This window comes from Calypte anna, chromosome W (genome assembly GCF_003957555.1).
Source record: "Calypte anna isolate BGI_N300 chromosome W, bCalAnn1_v1.p, whole genome shotgun sequence".
In the NCBI taxonomy this organism is placed as follows: domain Eukaryota; kingdom Metazoa; phylum Chordata; class Aves; order Apodiformes; family Trochilidae; genus Calypte; species Calypte anna.
In genome coordinates this window covers 21,029,777-21,048,347 of record NC_044276.1, presented here as the reverse complement: position 1 = coordinate 21,048,347, position 18,571 = coordinate 21,029,777, and the positions used below count along the sequence as shown (strand labels likewise).

At 44.5% G+C, this 18,571-nt stretch overlaps 1 pseudogene; it reads left to right on the top strand.

Annotated features, from left to right (window-relative positions):
* Positions 1–15,344: 15,344 nt before the first annotated feature.
* The window catches only part of LOC103534496, a 74,047-nt pseudogene continuing 70,820 nt past the window's right edge, over positions 15,345–18,571 (top strand).

The following is an 18,571-nucleotide window of genomic DNA, read 5'->3' as shown; positions in this document are numbered from 1 at the left end:
CGTGCCGTGATCCGGGAGGGGTCTGGGGACGCTTTTGGGGCCCCCCGATGAATATTTGTCGGATAAGCCTCCTCTACCCCCTTGGCTCTATGCGCCAGTGGACACCAGACCTTCCTCATAATAAAAAGGTATTTAAATCCTTCCACCGCAGTGTGAAATGTGCTTTTTGTATTGTATTGTATTGTATTGTATTGATAACAGGGTTTTGTTAATGTTGTAATTCATGTGATTGTTTATATGTTGATTATGGGATCCCTTGTCTATATGTTGATTGTGCTATTCTGTTGCACTGCTAAGCAGATGAACTTAACTTCTGGTATTTTAACACAGATGCTAAAAGATGTTGATAGTGTCAGACATGCAGTTTTACAATATCGTGCTGCCACTGACTTTTTATTGTTAGCTTTTAGGTTATGTTTGTGAAGACTTTGATGGAGTGTATTTGCATGAATTTATCTGATCATTCAGAGTCAATTCACAACCAAAAGCGATTGATTAAGATAACATGAAAAAATTAACTGTTGCATATACTGGGTTAAATCGCTTAAGGATATGGGGATAGCTTAGAGATTTAATTAGGCAAGGTTTATCAATTATATTTGTTATTATTGGTTTTGATTATTAATATGTTATTATTGCTTTTGTATTATTAGTATGTTGTTTATGGCAACGTATCATTAGCATGTTATCTCGCGTGATGAAGTAAGTCAGGATTGCTCAAAAACAAAAAGGGGGATATGTTGGGAAACTGTTTGGAAGAAGACATGTGAGCAATCCTGACTATTTAGTTTTAGCCAGAGTAAGCTAAGGGCCTTGAGGCCCAGTTGCAAGGTTACTGAAAGATGAGCTATGGGAGAAAGATAAGGGAGCTGGCAGCAGAAAAGAAGAATAACAGGATAGTGATGTAGCCAGCAGAAGTTCTGTGAGAACAGGATTTGTGGCCAAGATCTAGCCACCTGCAAGATATCGTTATATAAACAAGGGCTCTATATAAAGCGAGTGTGAATTGTTAATAGACGACTTCACTTTAACCATATTGGTGACTACGTGTTGTCCTTAAGCCTCCGCGGATTTTCTACAGGTGTGAGTGATAGAGTAATGTTCTTTCTCACAATTTTATGTAAAAAAGTAGCACTTGTGTTTTGGAAAACTGAGCTTGCTTTGTGGAATACCCCCCTGCTTCCCTTTTCTGCGCAGAAATGGATATTAAGGCAAATACCTCGACTCTATGGATTGGCTTTTGCACACCGGGTAACGGACCCGCTTTCGGGACAATGGTTTTGGTGATAATAGCAGCTCAGCCTCGCCTCAGCCACCCCCGCACTTCTCCCATCAGCAGCGTGGCTATGGGGAGGGGGTGCTGGCTGCGGCGGCAGCTCTGTGTGTTTCTCCTCACGAGAGTAGGTGAGGTTTCTGGTATTGTGAGCATAAAACTGTAAACATGGCAGTGAATCTCCAAGCCCGCTCCTTGAGACACCTCCGCATCCGAGGTAAGGGACCCAGGCAGGCCGCTGCAGTAGGCTTCCTCCTCAGCCCTCCCCCGGTGGCTCTCGCCCTGCTCCGGTACACAACTGTCCCCTTTGCTTCCTCCTCTTTCCCTCCCTTCATCAGTGGCCTGCCTAATACATTTCTCTCCCATATCCACTGGTCGGAACAACAGCGGCGCGGAGAATGTCCCCCTCGATCTTGGCAGAGGTATGGGCTGGTGTGACGGGGGTCGCCATCTGAGGCCTTCAGTGTAAGAAAGCAGTGCCATTAACTATTTCAGATCTAATAATAGGGGAGGGTACTAGGCTTGTTTGTGTTGCTTTGGCTCCTACTTCCTGCCTTTTTATGTAGTAAGACTCAGAATGCTTTGCTAAATGTAGAGCTGATCTAACTTTCTCTGTGTGCTTTTTGTTTGCTCTTTTCTCTGCTGCGGTAGTTTGAGAGGTCCCCGTATTTTTCTATAGCACACCATGTTGTTCTCTTACATATTTTTACCATGGCTGATATAGTTGGTTTTACTCTTTTGAGCTTTTTGGTGCTCTGCATTTTAAAAGATGTTATATAATAATGTTTATGAAAGGCATTTTATATAATGGTGCAGTGTGTGTGTGAACACTCAGTGTACAAGATTAGTCTGGTAAAAGATGATAACATGAAGTCTGCGGATTGTTGTTACTGGTTTTTTGGGTTTTTTTTCTTAAAACTTCAAAGCTACTCATCCCTGGCTACACCTCCTCTTATTCTGATAAAATCTCTTTTGGGATGATGTTTTTCTTTTTCCTAGAAAATCAGTTTGCTGAAAGGATGACCAACTCTAGAAAAATTGTCCCCAGAATAAATATGATTTGGCATAGTGGTGGTATAGCAAGAAAAAAAACTGTGCCGGTCAGCCTCACCTCCATCCCTGGAAAGGTGATGGAACAACTTGTTCTTGTCACTATCTCCAGGCATATCAAGGACATGGGGGTCATCAAGAGCAGTCAGCATGGTTTTATCAAGGGTAAATCATGTTTGACTAACCTCATAGCCTTCTATGAGGAAATTACTAGGTGGATAGATGATGGAAGAGCGGTAGATGTGGTTTATCTTGATTTCAGTAAAGCATTTGACACCGTCTCTCACAGCATCCTTGTAGATAAGTTGATCAAGTATGGGTTTGGTGATCAGGTAGTGAGGTGGATCAGGAACTGGTTGAAAGGAAGGAGTCAGAGAGTTGTAGTCAATGGGGCAGAATCTGGTTGGAGGTGTGTGACTAGTGGAGTCCCTCAGGGGTCGGTACTGGGATCGGTGTTGTTCAATATCTTCATCAACGACTTGGATGAGGGTATAGAATGTACCCTCAGCAAGTTTGCTGATGACACTAAGCTGGGAGGAGTGGCTGACACACCAGAAGGCTGTGCTGCCATTCAGAGAGACTTAGACAGGCTGGAGAGTTGGGCAGAGAGAAACATGATGAAATTCAACAAGGGGAAGTGTAGAGTTTTGCATTTGGGGAAGAACAACACGATGTCCCAGTATAGGTTGGGGGCTGACCTGCTGGAGAGCAGTGTAGGTGAAAGAGACCTGGGGGTCCTGGTAGACAAGAGGATGACCATGAGCCAGCAATGTGCCCTTGTGGCCAAGAAGGCCAATGGCATCCTGGGGTGCATTAGAAAGGGTGTGGTTAGTAGGTCAAGAGAGGTTCTCCTCCCCCTCTATTCTGCATTGGTGAGGCCGCACCTGGAATATTGTGTCCAGTTCTGGGCCCCTCAGTTCAAGAAGGACAGGGAAGTGCTTGAAAGAGTCCAGTGCAGAGCTACTAAGATGATTAAGGGAGTGGAACATCTCCCTTATGAGGAAAGGCTGAGGGAGCTGGGTCTCTTTAGTTTGGAGAAAAGGAGACTGAGGGGTGACCTCATCAATGTTTTCAAATATGTAAGGGGTGAGTGTCAAGGAGATGGAGTTAGGCTTTTCTCAGTGGTGACCAGTGATAGGACAAGGGGTAATGGGTGTAAATTGGAGCATAGGAGGTTCAAGTTGAATATTCGAAAAAATTTTTTTACTGTAAGGGTGACAGAGCCCTGGAACAGGCTGCCCAGGGGGGTCGTGGAGTCTCCTTCACTGGAGACATTCAAAACCCGCCTGGACACGTTCCTACGCGAAGTGCTCTAGGTGGCCCTGCTCTGGCAGGGGGGGTTGGACTAGATGATCTTTCGAGGTCCCTTCCAACCCCAAGGATTCTATGATTCTATGATTCTATGATTCTATGATAGGTACAGGTTAGACTGGTTGACTTTGTCTAGTTAAGGTCATATATCATGTTTTCTGTTGATTACAAAATTGCAATTAATAATTGGGATTCAGAGCACTCAGGTTTTGGCCTTGTGTTATATTACCCGTTCAGAATGGAACACAAAAGGGAAAGGAGGACAGACTCACTACCAGTGCAACTCCAGTTGCAGTTATCTGGAAGGAATTGGCAATGGGATGAAGCAGACTGGTTTAATTAGAATACTGAAATCAAACTTCAAATTTCATAAAGACAATTGGCATGATTGACCAAGTTATTGCATTTGGTAGGAATTATTGCATTGAATCTGGTCATGGTTGTCCATGTAGCCATGCTACGAGTATTTTATGCTTTTAGCATAGTTCCATCTCTGATTGTTTTACAGGGATTCCCAGCTGAATTCCTCAAGCTTATGTACCTCCCAAAGGTCTCGGCAGTAAAAGGCTTGTGTAATCCACACTTTATTTATTGCTCAACTATGTAACTGAATCTACTTACAAATGTATTTTGAAAATTTTTTACTGTTTCAGTATTGCCTTATCCTCTTAGGTGACCCAACACCCATTCCTTTGTTGCAGTTTCAGCTGTTGCCTTTGGTCTGTGAAGGCCTAAATAGTTTGGAACTTACCTAGTGGAGGGTGGTGTCTTACAATGCCTTATCTGTAGTCAGGCAACTCGTAAATGTCCTTCCTTCAAGGGATCCCTGTTTTCTTGGATTCCTGTAGCTCTGAGTATGCAGTGGTTATTAAGAACTCTTCAGAGAGAGTTCATTTACTGAAGCTTTTTGACAAGGGTGTCAACTGCTGATGGTTGAGTGCTGTTTGTGGAGGATTGGTTAGCCGAACAAGGCCATACGGACTTGACCAAAGTTGCAGACAACTTAGCAAGGGTCAGAGTGCAAGCTCTCTGACTTGCTGAGGTTGTACAAGATCAGCAGTTTGCAACCTTAGAGTCACAAGTGTCCTTGTACGTGCTGCTCAGCACATTGTGGTCAGCAAAGCAGGATGAAGAAATAGGCTGTATCCGTGAATAAAAGGAACAGAGAATGAAACTAACTTTCAAATTAATACACCAATCATGAGCTCAGTTTTTGCAATATGTATGAGCTAATTAACAAGAATATATTAACCTGAACTTGAAATACAATAAACGAGTTTGGTGGATTCTTATATTAAGCGTCTCCTTCTCCCTCATCGCGACAAATGGCGCCCGAACAGGGACAAAGAATGGCCCGGACCAGGAACTAAGGCCGGCCGGGACCAGGGACAAAACTGAACGGCGAGAGCCCCGGGGACAAAACCAAACGGCGAGAGCCCCAGGGACAAAACCGAACGGCGAGAGCCCCGGGGACAAAACCAAACGGCGAGAGCCCCAGGGACAAAACCGAACGGCGAGAGCCCAGAAGCCACGGTCCGATGCAGTAACGGTCGATCTTGATGCAGCACAAGAGGCAGAAGAGCTGGACTCCGTGCCCCGAGCGACCTTATAGAAGAGTCTCGGTCGACGACACCGCCGAAGCCTTGCAGGGCTGCAACAGCGCGCTGACGATTTTGTAAGTATGGAAAGGCAAGCGGTGCTTTCATTATTCCAGAGCTTTTTAGAAAAGCGGGGAATTAAGGGTTTAGATTTGAAAAAGGAACTGCCAGGATTACTGGCAGCAGGGGTTGCCAAAGGTTGCTTTGCAGACCCCAATACAGTTTTTGAGGAAGGAGAATGGAGGCATTTTGGGGACAAGTTGTGGGAAGGTACAATAGAGGATGATAAAATTGCTAAGAAATTAGGGAAACAGTGGCGGGTCGTTATCAATGCGTTACAACAACATAAGGCTGAGCAACAGGCTGCTCGTGCAGCGGCACAGCGCCTGGAAGAGCCCAGTCCTCCTGTTGTTGTTACAGAGCCTAATTGCCCATTACTCCCCTCTACCAATGTCATAAATATTCCAACTGAGCCCTTAGGAAAGGGAAGTGATTTGCTGTCTGCCCCTGCTGTGCCTCCTACTCCGGAGGGTCCTTCTACCCCCTTGTCGGGTTCTGCCCCACCACCAAATTTTTTAGACCCTCCTGAGCCTCCTTCAAATCCTTTTTTGGAATCCTCTAAATTGTCAAAAAATCCATTTAGGGATAGTGCTCCTGTTCTTCCGCCTGAGGAGCTGCAAATGACTGCCATGAGACAACAAATGCTGTGGCAAAATATTGCTGCAGACGCTATGCAGGCGGGAGATAGGGACGCAGCCGAGTCTTTAACCAGTGCGTTCCCAGTAGTTTATTCTCAAGTACCTGGTGGTATGCAGGCGAACATTAATAATCTGGTCTGGAAAATACTATCTCAGTTACGTGCCACTGTCAGTGAAAACGGAGTGCAGAGTGAGCCTGTTCGGCAAATGTTGGATTATATCTGGGGAGGTAATCTGCTTCTGCCAGAAGATATTAAGAACATCATGAAATTGATTCTTACCCAGCATCAGCAATTGCTATACAATGCATACTGGCAATCATTCTGCCAGGAGTCAGTGGCAGTGCAGAGGCAGGCTGGCGATCCTTTGTATGGAATAACACTTGAGGAGCTAATGGGTCTAGGTCCGTGGCGTCGGTCTGAGGCACAAGCACTGTTGGGACCAGATAAAATCAGGGAATCCATGCATTTAGCACGTCTCGCTTTGAGGCGCGTTAAAGCGCCTGGAGGAGTTCCGTCTTATATGGGAATCAAGCAGGGGAGGGAAGAGCCTTTCGGGTCGTTTGTGGACAGAGTTGCTAGTGCTATTCAAGCAGCCGGAGTTCCGGAGTATATGCATGGGGCTTTACTAAAACAATGTGCCATGCAAAATTGTAATTCTGTGGCCCGTAGTGTCATCGTTACGCTTCCAGGGACTTGGTCGATAGAGGAATTATTAGAGCGCATGCAACAAGTACCTCAGGGACCAAATGCTATGTTAGTAGAGGCAGTTAAGGACTTAGGTGAAAGCCTAAAGGAACAGGCGAGAGCTACTAGCTCTCAGGTGTTAGCTGCTCTTGCGCCCCTGCAAAGCTCGGCTGGATCTGCTCAGCGGAACAGAACAACAAAGTATCGCTGTTTCCGATGCGGCGCCCCTGGACATGTGCGACGACAATGCCAAGCTGGCCCGGTATGGTGTGCGCGCTGCCAGTTAAATTCGCATGCCACTTCTGTCTGCCGACGCATGTCGGGAAACGAGAAAGCCAGCGCGAAGGGGCCCCGCGCCAAGACACAAATGACGACCCCAGCATCACAGAGCTTCCCAGCGCAAATGATGACCCCAGCAGTACAAAGCCCCCCGGCACGACCGATGCCCTGCGACATTCCCTACAACCTGCCACAAGAGGGAGCCTCGGATTGGATTTGGCAACAGCAGTAGACTGTACTCTTATAGATCAATGCCCACAAAAGATACCGACGGGAGTATGGGGACCAATACTGGTTAATAATAAACCAGTAGGTGCCCTACTGATAGGTCGATCATCATCCATAATGGCGGGGCTAAATGTTTTGGTGGGACTGATCAATGCGGATTACATCGGAGAGATTTCAATCATGGTTAACACACTGTTTCCCCCACTGCATATACCTGCCCAGTCTCGTATTGCTCAATTGATACCACTTCCACAGAGTACTCCTGCTTTGCCAGACAAACCTGAACGAGGAGACCGAAGTTTTGGATCTACGGGCATATCAGCCCTTCTAACCATTGATTTAGCCACACGACCACGAAAAAATGTCACACTACAGTGGAACTCAGAGACTGTACATTTGTTTGCTTTGCTAGACACTGGAGCTGATGTCAGTATTGTTGCCGCCCAGAAGTGGCCCGGTTCATGGCCACTGGTCAGTACTGGAGCGACGGTGGCAGGAGTAGGTGGACTGACTCTAGCAAAGAAGTCCCCTCCAATAACTGTCATCTTGGAAGGGATGGCTGTGAATTGTGTTGTTTCAGTTTTGCCACTGCCAGACGGTGTACAAGCACTGATAGGAAGAGACGTTCTTGCACAGATGGGGATGGTGTTAACAAACGAGTCAAAGCTCCCTTTAGCATGACGGCCATTGCGTGGACTTTCCCGATCCCTCTCCGGTGGAAAACAGATGAGCCGGTCTGGGTTGAACAATGGCCCTTAAAAAGGGAAAGTCTTCTTCATGCTCATGAATTAGTGCAAGAGCAGGTTAAGCAAGGACACCTTCGGCTATCAACGAGTCCATGGAATACACCTATCTTTGTCATCAAGAAAAAGTCTGGCAAATATAGACTGTTACATGATCTGAGAGCGGTCAATGCTCAAATGCACAGTATGGGTGCCTTACAACCTGGCTTACCCAGCCCTGCGATGCTACCTGAAAATTGGTTTCTTCTAATTATCGATCTTAAAGATTGTTTTTTCACAATTGCATTACATGAGGATGACAGACAAAGATTTGCATTCACCTTGCCGGCAATCAACAGAGAGAGCCCAGATGAGCGTTATGAATGGACAGTCCTGCCTCAAGGCATGAAAAATTCCCCGACGCTTTGTCAACTTTATGTCAATGCAGCCTTACAACCTATTCGACAGAAGTGGCCCTCTACAGTAATTTACCATTACATGGATGACATATTATTTGCTCAAACAACAAAATTTACAGATTCACAAAAACAGTTTCTGGCAATGCAACTGCAACAGCAAGGCTTAATTATAGCCACTGAAAAAATTCAAGAAAACAGCCCGTGGCATTACTTAGGCTGGAAAATCACAGATTCAATCATTAGGCCTCAAAAATTATCTATTAACATCGACATTGCCAATCTACATGATGCTCAACGACTTTTAGGAGATCTGCAATGGCTTCGTCCGGTAGTGGGAATTCCTAATGAATGTTTGGAACCTCTCCGCCCACTACTAAAGGGTACAGACCCAGCAGCACCAGTTACCTTGACCAAGGAACAACGAACTGTGTTACATCAACTTACAAATCTGGTGGCAACCCGAGTCACACACCGTCGCCTAGAGGATGTACCTATTGATTTTACCATTCTGGCTGGATCAAAATATTTCATGGGAGCCCTCACACAGCTTAAAATAAAAACGGGGGACTCGTCCCGGGGACGGGACCAACAGATTGTATTAGAATGGTTAACAACATCGCTACAGCCTCGAAGAACAATCCAAGAAAAAATTCGGACCTTATCAGATCTTATTAAAAAAGGACGAACTCGGGTTGTACAAATCACAGGTCTCGAGCCTCATACAATACAAGTACCCATACGAAAAGAAGACTTGGACTGGTACTTGATACATTCTCCAGAGCTGCAAGAAGCATTGCTTACAACAGATGCCACCATCAACATTTGTCCGCTGCAATCAACTACGCTGGCTTGGATGGCCAATCAAGCATGGCTGCAGATTCCAAAACGATCGACAACACCACTTCAAAATGCTATTACTGTATTTACTGATGCAGGCAAAAAGTCACGCCGTGCAGTGGCCACTTGGAAAGAGGGCAGTCATTGGCATCAAAACTTTCTGAATGCTGAGGCGACAGACTCTCTACAAACTTTAGAGCTTGCAGCAGTAGTTTGGGCTCTATCCACGTGGATGGATCATGCCCTTAACGTGGTTACAGACTCAATGTATGTAGCGGGAATAGCTAATCGGATTGAAGACGCAAGCATCAGAGAAGTAAAGAACACCAGGCTTATGCAGTTGTTACAACAACTTCACAAAGTGATTGGCTGCCGATCAGCTAAATATGCAGTGCTCCACATCAGAAGTCATCAATGGGAAATAGGGTTAGGGGAAGGAAATGCTAGAGCTGATCAACTAGTATCAGCCGTAACTGAGGCCCCCATATCCCCTTTTCTGAGAGCCCGTGAAGCTCATGCAATTTATCACCAGAATGCAAAAGGGTTGTCTCACTCATACGGGTTGTCACTTGATGACGCTAGAGCTATAGTAAAAGCATGTCCTATCTGTAGTCAACAAAATAAAGGAATAGGTTTGGGAGTTGGGGTTAATCCCAAAGGATTGAAAGCTAATGAGTTATGGCAAATGGATGTGACACATGTCCCTTCCTTTGGTCATCTGAAATACATGCATGTATCCATAGATACCTATAGCCATTATGTGTGGGCCACCCTGCAAACTGGAGAAAAGGCTCAAAATGTTAAACGACATCTAACAGCTTGTTTTGCCATCATGGGAGTGCCCAAAGCCCTAAAAACAGACAATGGGCCTGCCTATGTTAGTAGGGTCCTGGCACAATTTTTGCAACAATGGGACATTAAACATATCACAGGTATAGCCCACTCGCCTACAGGACAAGCCATAGTAGAGAGAATGAATGGGACACTTAAAAATTACCTAGTAAAGTATAAAGAAATCAGAGATCCTCATGAAAGAGTCAGTAAGACTCTCTTTGTGCTTAATCATCTGTGTATTTTTGGTATGGACTCAGTACCCCCTGCCATGAAACATTACCAGGTGGATCAAATACAGGATAAACCATCAATGATGGTCCATTACCGAGATCCTAAGACTGGGATTTGGTATGGTCCTGTGAAGGTCATTTATATAGGCCGAGGTTATTTTTGTGTATCTACTTCCACAGGTACCTTATGGGTTCCTAGCCGATGGGTCAAGCCAGCGATTGTGGACCCTGAAGAGCAAGGAAGGAAGGTGCACATGCCTGAATCTGACCATAGACCACTTACACCTGACGCTGATGTTTCCAGGGAGGTTGACTGAATACCGTGCAGGAATTATGTCCTTTACTATCCCATCCTCCGGGCAAGGAGGTCGTGCTTTACTAACTTACTGGTTTTTGTTACTTATCATTGTTACTGTTAACACCTTACACTTGATTAACCCTAGGAAAAATATGTGGATAACATGGGCTAATGAAACTGGCACCACTGATTTTTGTATCGCAATGGCCTCCGCCACAGACCCCTTTCGTACCTGCTTAATAGGGGTCCCAGGGTTTAATGTCTCTTTGTTTCGTCAATTTTCAAGTGGCTCATGTGATAATAGCCCCTCTCTAGGAAACTGCTCAGCAAAACTGATTTTAGGCCTCCAGAAATCCCTTCCATGGGCCCCTCAAGAATTGAATCTATTAGGATCCCAGAAAATTGGTAATGTATCAGGAAATTGGACACCAACCTGTATAGTTTTTGGTCCCAAATATGCTGCTCGGCCGTATCCTATTACCTGGCAGGATGTTAGTCCTAAGACTTGGGAATATACTTATGAATCTGGGTATTGTGGATACAATGGCTCTATCAAAATGCGACCTATAGGCTCTACTCATAACCCCCGTGATAATACTGTGCTAATTTGGGTCAATGATACTGCCAAGGCTCTACCTCCTGGAATATTTTTGATTTGTGGAGATAGAGCATGGCAAGGTATTCCCCATAATATAGTTGGCGGACCTTGTTATTTAGGCTCACTAACTCTTTTTGCACCTCACTTTGCTGACTTGCGAAGACTAACAAAACAGCGCAACAAGCGTAGTATTGGCCTTACACCACAGTGTAATGATAAGGTTGAGCTTTTAAGTGTAGCAGCTAAAGCAGCTTTAGCTATTTTTATTCCTGGCGGTGCAGCAGCGAATGCCTTGAGTAACCTTGCAAAATTGGCTTGTTGGTCTGAGAAGCAGGCGAATGTTACTACTGAAATCTTAGATAAGCTTTTAATGGACCAAAGTAGCTTAAGACATGCTTTGTTGCAAAATCGTGCTGCCATAGATTTTTTGTTACTTGCCCAGGGCCATGGTTGTCAGGATTTCGAAGGGATGTGTTGCGTGAACCTCTCTGATCACAGTGAAAGTATCCACGCCAGCATTCGCTATTTGAAGCAACACACACAACAGATTCAGCAACAAGTAGCTCCCCTCGATGATGTTTTTACAACCTGGTTTCATGGTCTTGGCCTTTCAGGATGGCTTTTGGCTTTAGTTAAAATGCTTTGTTATTTTGGTATTGTTATCATGATTTTACTTTTGCTTCTGCCCTGTATTTTGCAATGTATTCGACGAATGCTTGATAAAGCTGTATCAAAAATTTTTCTCGTACAAAATAAAAACGGGGGAATTGTGGAGGATTGGTTAGCCGAACAAGGCCATACGGACTTGACCAAAGTTGCAGACAACTTAGCAAGGGTCAGAGTGCAAGCTCTCTGACTTGCTGAGGTTGTACAAGATCAGCAGTTTGCAACCTTAGAGTCACAAGTGTCCTTGTACGTGCTGCTCAGCACATTGTGGTCAGCAAAGCAGGATGAAGAAATAGGCTGTATCCGTGAATAAAAGGAACAGAGAATGAAACTAACTTTCAAATTAATACACCAATCATGAGCTCAGTTTTTGCAATATGTATGAGCTAATTAACAAGAATATATTAACCTGAACTTGAAATACAATAAACGAGTTTGGTGGATTCTTATATTAAGCGTCTCCTTCTCCCTCATCGCGACAGCTGTTCATGTCTGTAAGTCTCATTTCCTTCTTTTTAAGGGTAACAGGTATGTTTCAGTCTTCACTTTTGAACATTGTACTTTTTATGATCTCCAACATTGTTACTTTATCTCATAATGCACATTTATTAATAATACTACTTTGATTTAGTTTTTCTAGTATGGCTGATTCATATATTTTGTAAATGTTGAGTTTTCTAGCTATAACACTAGACAAATATGAATGAAGTAGCTGAGAATACTAGCTTGTTTTTCTCCCCAAGAGTGACAGTTTCACAAAATTGGCTTGGTGTTATCTGAAAAAAAACATTTTCCTTTTTTTCTTCCCTTCTCCATAATTTCCTTCTATTGTGTAGGTAAAAAAAAATATATACAGAAGTTTATTTTAACTTCAAGATCTGAACTGTATTGCTTTTCTTACTGTTCTTACATCACTTTAAACTATGTTGTATTTGATTTAATGTTGCTCACATGGAAAATGGTAATGCATCATGTGCAGGGCAAATATCTCAGGATTTTATTTGTAGTTTACAGCCCACAAGAATATCAAGTATTTTCAAGGGTTATTTGTGGGATAGTTAAATAAGATTAGATGAACTTTGTTTGCAAATTAAGCTTGAAAAAACCTTTTTGGAGTGCTTGCAGAAAGGCAGTAGAGAACTGGTGCAGAGATGGTAGCTGGTGTATACTTTCTTGGTGGCTCAAAGGCAGTTCTTCCACAGTAATGGCAAGACTGTTATGGAAAGCCTTTAAGTTCTTTGTGTACTCTTGCAATGTATGTTCCATCTTGAAAATATGGAGAAGTGGGGCTCCACTGCACCTTATAAACACTGATTGAAAACCACCTAAATAAACAAAATGTGTGGGCACCTTTAAACTTGGCTTTGCGATATGCTATCATTGTGATGGGTTACTATAGCAGGACGCTGTCCTTATTCAATAAGGGACAGAGGCAGGCAAGCTGCACCCTGTGGAGGCGGAGTGCTACCTTGTGTGTGCCCCCGGTAAAGCCACTGGAGAGGGTGCATGCACAGAAATAAGGGTTATTGCTGTGTCATCCCATCTGGAGGGGTCCAAATGAACACCTGGCTTTGCAAGATATGCCAAAGCCCCCTCCCCCCCCTTCTCCAGAAAAGGTGAGGTCAGGTGGCATGAAAGAGGCACACTCAATGCTGGATGCATGCCTGCCATCTAAGGACCCAAACTTCATACCAAGATCATCACTGGATCCAAGGGTGGTGGTATCTTTCCTATCTCTTCTTTGTCTTTACCTTTACCTCTCTCTCTCTCTCTCTGTCTCTGTTTCTAACCTTATCTCAGCGCATGAGGGTAACATAGTTTCTAGCTTTAAGTTTACTCCCCGTCGCTTTGTTAAGTTTTGTTAGTTGTAACCTGTTCTTTTGACCACTTCCTTAATTTTTGCTAAATTGTAATCCATTGCTTTGAAAATATCATCCTTTATAATTCTGCTAGTTGTAATCTCACATACTTTATAATCCTACTCACTTTTAAGTACAGTTGTGTTTTTATACAAACCTCCTGGGTAATAACCTTACTTTTTAGTACCGTGCAGAGAAGTCCCAAACTTAATCTTGCCAAATGAGACGTTAAAAGATATTAATTATGGGAGGAGAAGGATTGGGCCCAGCTGCACCTAATCTCTCTGAAGGAGTTTAGAAAGCAAAGGGGGTCCAGTCCAAATCTCCCTGGGTTGACCCTCACTCTGGGGAACCCTACCTGTGGCCACTCTGTGGGATGTGCTGTTTGGTTTGGCCCCCACATCTGAGGAGCTGTGCTTACTCTGTGAGACATGACAGTGCTGCACCCACCTTGTGGGGTGTGACAGGAGCAAGGATTTTTTTTTTCTGGTAGTTCTGAGATATAGAGGGGAAAACTTGGAAAACAGCTGGAGGGAGATCTCACTTGCCTTGCTGTTTGAGAATTTTTTTACTGCATTATTCGGAGCCAGGAAGCCCGAGGGGGGTAAGAAGGATCACTACCTTCTTTCTAACGTTGACTCATCAAAAGAAAAAATGGGACTTTCATTAAGCACCCCTGTCAATGAGAAGCTTTCAGAGAAGTCAATGACATGGATGAAAGAGCAAGAACTCTTCTCCACCCCGTCTGCATCGGTTGCATGGGAACTCTGGCGAGAGGTCGGCGACTTGATATGGGACCTCCACACTCAAGAGAAAAATAAGCATGAAATTGACTTAGAAGATACATGGAGGATAATAACTAATGCGTTAAAAGAAATAAAAGCCGAAGCAAAAGCTGCTGCTACCACCATTGCGATGCCTACGCCAAAAGCCAATGTTGTTCCCACGGCACCCCTGCCAGAAGCAAAGCCTAATGTTGACCCCACAGCACCTCTGCTACCTACTCCTCCTTCTGAGTATGGTAGAACTTGGAAGGCATTCTTGGGATTAGGGGACAAAGGCCTCGTCATTAAAGGCATGTCGGGAAAGGCACACCACTCCATAGCTGACTTTGTCGGACATCGGGCTGAAGGAAGAGGAAGAAGTGTCCACTTCGAGCATCAGAAACAAAGTACCGGAGAATGCGAAAGTACCAACAGCCTACGCCCCCGAGATGGGCGGTCCCAGTTGTTACCTGAAACTGCCTCTAATGCTACCTCCCGTTCAGAGACGGAAAAGGGGAAAGAAGTGGCCACCCCAGCCACCCCACCAGCTGCACCTGCCGGCCTGGAGGATAAAATAAAAGCCCTCCTTGATCAAACAAATCAGGCGATGAAGTCCTTGGAAAAGAGGGTTAAAGACATAGAACAACTGTTGTCTTTTCACAAATACCGGGATCCATCCACCCTCTCTGATGATGATGAGGATGCTTTAACCCTGCTGCAAACACAGCAGAACAAACAAGGCATTAAAGGTGCCGATAAACCTCGACCCGGAAGATGGACTGGTTTTGTTCACGATGCCATCCTTGAGGGGGAATGGGAAGCTAGCACCATCGCTTGTCCATTTTGCTTGATAACAACGGGCTGCCTCAATTTGAACAACACACCTGGAAAACCCTGCAACAGGCCAAAAAGACCTTGAAGGAGGGAGGACTAAAGACAGAAAGTGGTAGGGCCATTCTGGATTGGCTTTTCACTGCCGACACTAATAGCCCCCATGACTGTCGTAATCTGGCCAAGTACCTGCTCACCCCCTCCCAGCAAATCATCTGGATCAAAGAGTGGGAGCGCCTGGCCCAGGTAGAAGCAAACCGCCCTCGAGCACCTGGGGATCCATTATTAGGGGTAACCGCTGAGATGCTCACGGGTTCAGGATGCTATGGGGACATCCAAATTCAGCTTCAGTTCCCAACTGCACTCCACCACATCACTGCACATCTAGCCCACCGAGCCTTCTATGTGGTTACAGAGCCCACTCCACTTTTCTCATTTACCGCTGTCAAGCAAGGGATGAATGAGCCTTTTCAGCACTTTGTTGACCGACTTCATCAATCTGTCATGGCCCAATCTGATCTAGGAATAGAGCAAAAAGAGTCTATGTTTAAATTATTGGCATTTGAAAATGCAAATCCAAGAATGAAGTCGTTGTTTTCCACCCTACCAAAAACTGCTGATGTCTCAGAAATGCTAGAAGTGGCTGCCAGGGCAGCCCAAACACAGCAAAGCTAAGGTATGGCTAGTGCCTTTGCCGCTGCCATGGAACCCACCCAGAAACTCCTTGCGGCAGTTGTGCAAAAACTAGACAGAAGAGGGAATCGATCAAGGAAATCCACCTCTGTTTGTTATTGATGTGGAGCCAGAGGCCATACAAGAAGAGCTTGCTCGGTCACGGTGTGGTGTGATCGATGTCAAAAGGACAATCACAACAATTCAGCATGTAGGTCTGCAAAAAACGGGAGGAGCAGCGCGAAGGGCCCCTGCACCAGGACACAAGTAGCTGGGCCAATGCTCTACACCAGCTCCCTGCCCCAGCCACAAGGGAAGCCTGGGTCTTGATGTGCCAGCAGCAATAGATGTCACTCTGACGACAACCCAAGTGCAGCAGATCCCGACAGGAATATACGGACCAGTGTACCAAGAGAATAGTACGGTTGGAGCCTTACTGATTGGCTGTTCTTCTACTGGCATTGCAGGACTTGTGCTCCCAGGAGTAATTGATGCGAATTATACAGGTGAGATCATGATTACCTGTTTCACATTAACGCCCCCCCTGATAATCAAAGCAGGCACTCGGTTAGCACAACTGGTCCTTCTCCCAAAAATGAACTTAGGGAAGAATGCTCCCGTGGCATGAGGCACCTAAGGCTTTGGATCTTCTGGAAGCACTCTGGTCACCTTAATGCAACAGATGAAGACAAGGCCTACCGTAATCGTACAATTGGCCGCTGGTAGTGAAGTCAAGACTCTTTCCATGATGATGGACACCGGGGCTGATGTTACAATAATCAATCACAATGTGTGGCGTCGTCATTGGAAACTCATCACTGCCCTCGATGCTGTCTAGGGAATAGGCGGTGGTTCCACTCCCCTTCAAGCCCTTAACCCCATGCAATTGAATTTCCCTGAAGGACAGGCAGTGACTGTACGACCCTATGTGTTGCCACTACCAGGACAACTTGGAGGGTTGGTTGGCAGGGAGGTCATGAGCCAATTAGGGGACATTCTCTCCATTCCCAAACCCACCCAACCCCCTCAACATTTTTAATGATGGCCACTGCAGAAGTGTTGCCAACTTCCAGGCTTCGGTGGAAGACAGACACCCCTGTCTGGGTGGAGCAGTGGCCCCTATCTAAAGAGCAGCTAGAAATTGCCAACCGCCTGGTGCAAGAGCAGCTAAACACGGGACACATTCAGCTGTCTGTCAGCCCTTGGAACACTCCCATTTTTATAGTCCCAAAGAAGATGGGGAAATGACGGTTGTTACATGACTTATGTAAGGTCAACAACCAGATGTGGCCGATGGGTGCCCTCCAACCGAGGCTGCCCTTACTCACCATGTGATGTATACACCTTGAACTGAAAATACAAAATATGTCTCTTGAATCACCTTTTTTTTTCTTCTCTCTTCCTGCTTGGTTACAATTAACATATGTTTACCTTACCAAATGCCTGACAGACGCCTAAAAGATAAGATTGCTCATCAGGTCGCCTCCTGGTGCATGGTGCAGACAAAAACAATGAAGGTAGCAAGACACCAAAAGACAAAAAGATAAAAAGGATGACTCATCTCCAGGAAGTCTGGAAATCTGTATGTATCAGGGACTTATGCAAAAAAGAGACCCCTCTTTCTTTTTGCTGTATAAAAAGTCCTAGGAAAAAAGGAAAAAGCAGCAGCTTTCTTCTAGACATCCCCCTTCTCTCGGCGCTTCGGTTTCCAGCCACGAGGCGGAGAACCCAGAAGCAGTTCCAGCCCGAGGCCAGGTCCATCACGGACGGTGACAAAATCTCTTTGTTCTTTCCTTTTACCTTAATGACTCTCTTTCCAAGGTGACTAATTTATGCAAAAGCTTTCTGCTAGCAAAACCGGTTTTCCCTGTTTAAAATAAATCCTTGTAACTTGTTTAAATCATAACACCTTGTTATTTTTGTAAATTCATGCGTCCTCTATAAGTAGTGGCTGAATTTTCCTCGCAATCAAAATATAAATAATAACTCGGATCGTAACACGTCATTGTTGATTTTGCGGATAATTTGAGAGTGCTGTTCACAATAGAAAGGGTAAAAGTTAAATCAAATTTAGGAACAGATATAGTGCTTTTTTTTTAAATTTGGTGATGGAATATTGTTATTTATTTAATGTTTTCTAGGTATTATCAGTCTGTGCAAACCTGGAAATTCTGGGATTCAATCTCTTATTTGGGTACTCTGTATACCAAATGTGGAAATACAAGTAGGTGGTAAATATAATTGATATAGTAAAAATATTGGATTTTAAAATAACATTTAAAATTTTAACATTTTTATTAATTTAGTGCTTTAAATGCAGACTCCCATTATGATAACGTTAGCCTCAAGTTTATTTGACCCCCAAGTCTAAGTCTATCATTCCAGTATAAAATTCCAGTGTGATCTTAAGCAAATTGCTTGCTTTTTCTGTCTTTTCCTCACACATAAAATGAGAATGGAATAACACCCTGTATGCCTGAGAGGAGGGAATGGAGGAGAGAAAAGTGCATAAATTAATTTTCACTCTGGATATAGGTCAAAACAATTTAACAGTAGCTGCAGTTATGAGTTTAAAGCATTGAAACCGAGATAAATAAAAATATTCCTTCTTGATCACCTGCTAAATGACGCAGTTGATAATGACAGCACTAACCATTCTAAAAAAACTGTAATCTAAGTAGCCTGAACTTCTGTAGAATTTGTAGTGACAATCAGGCA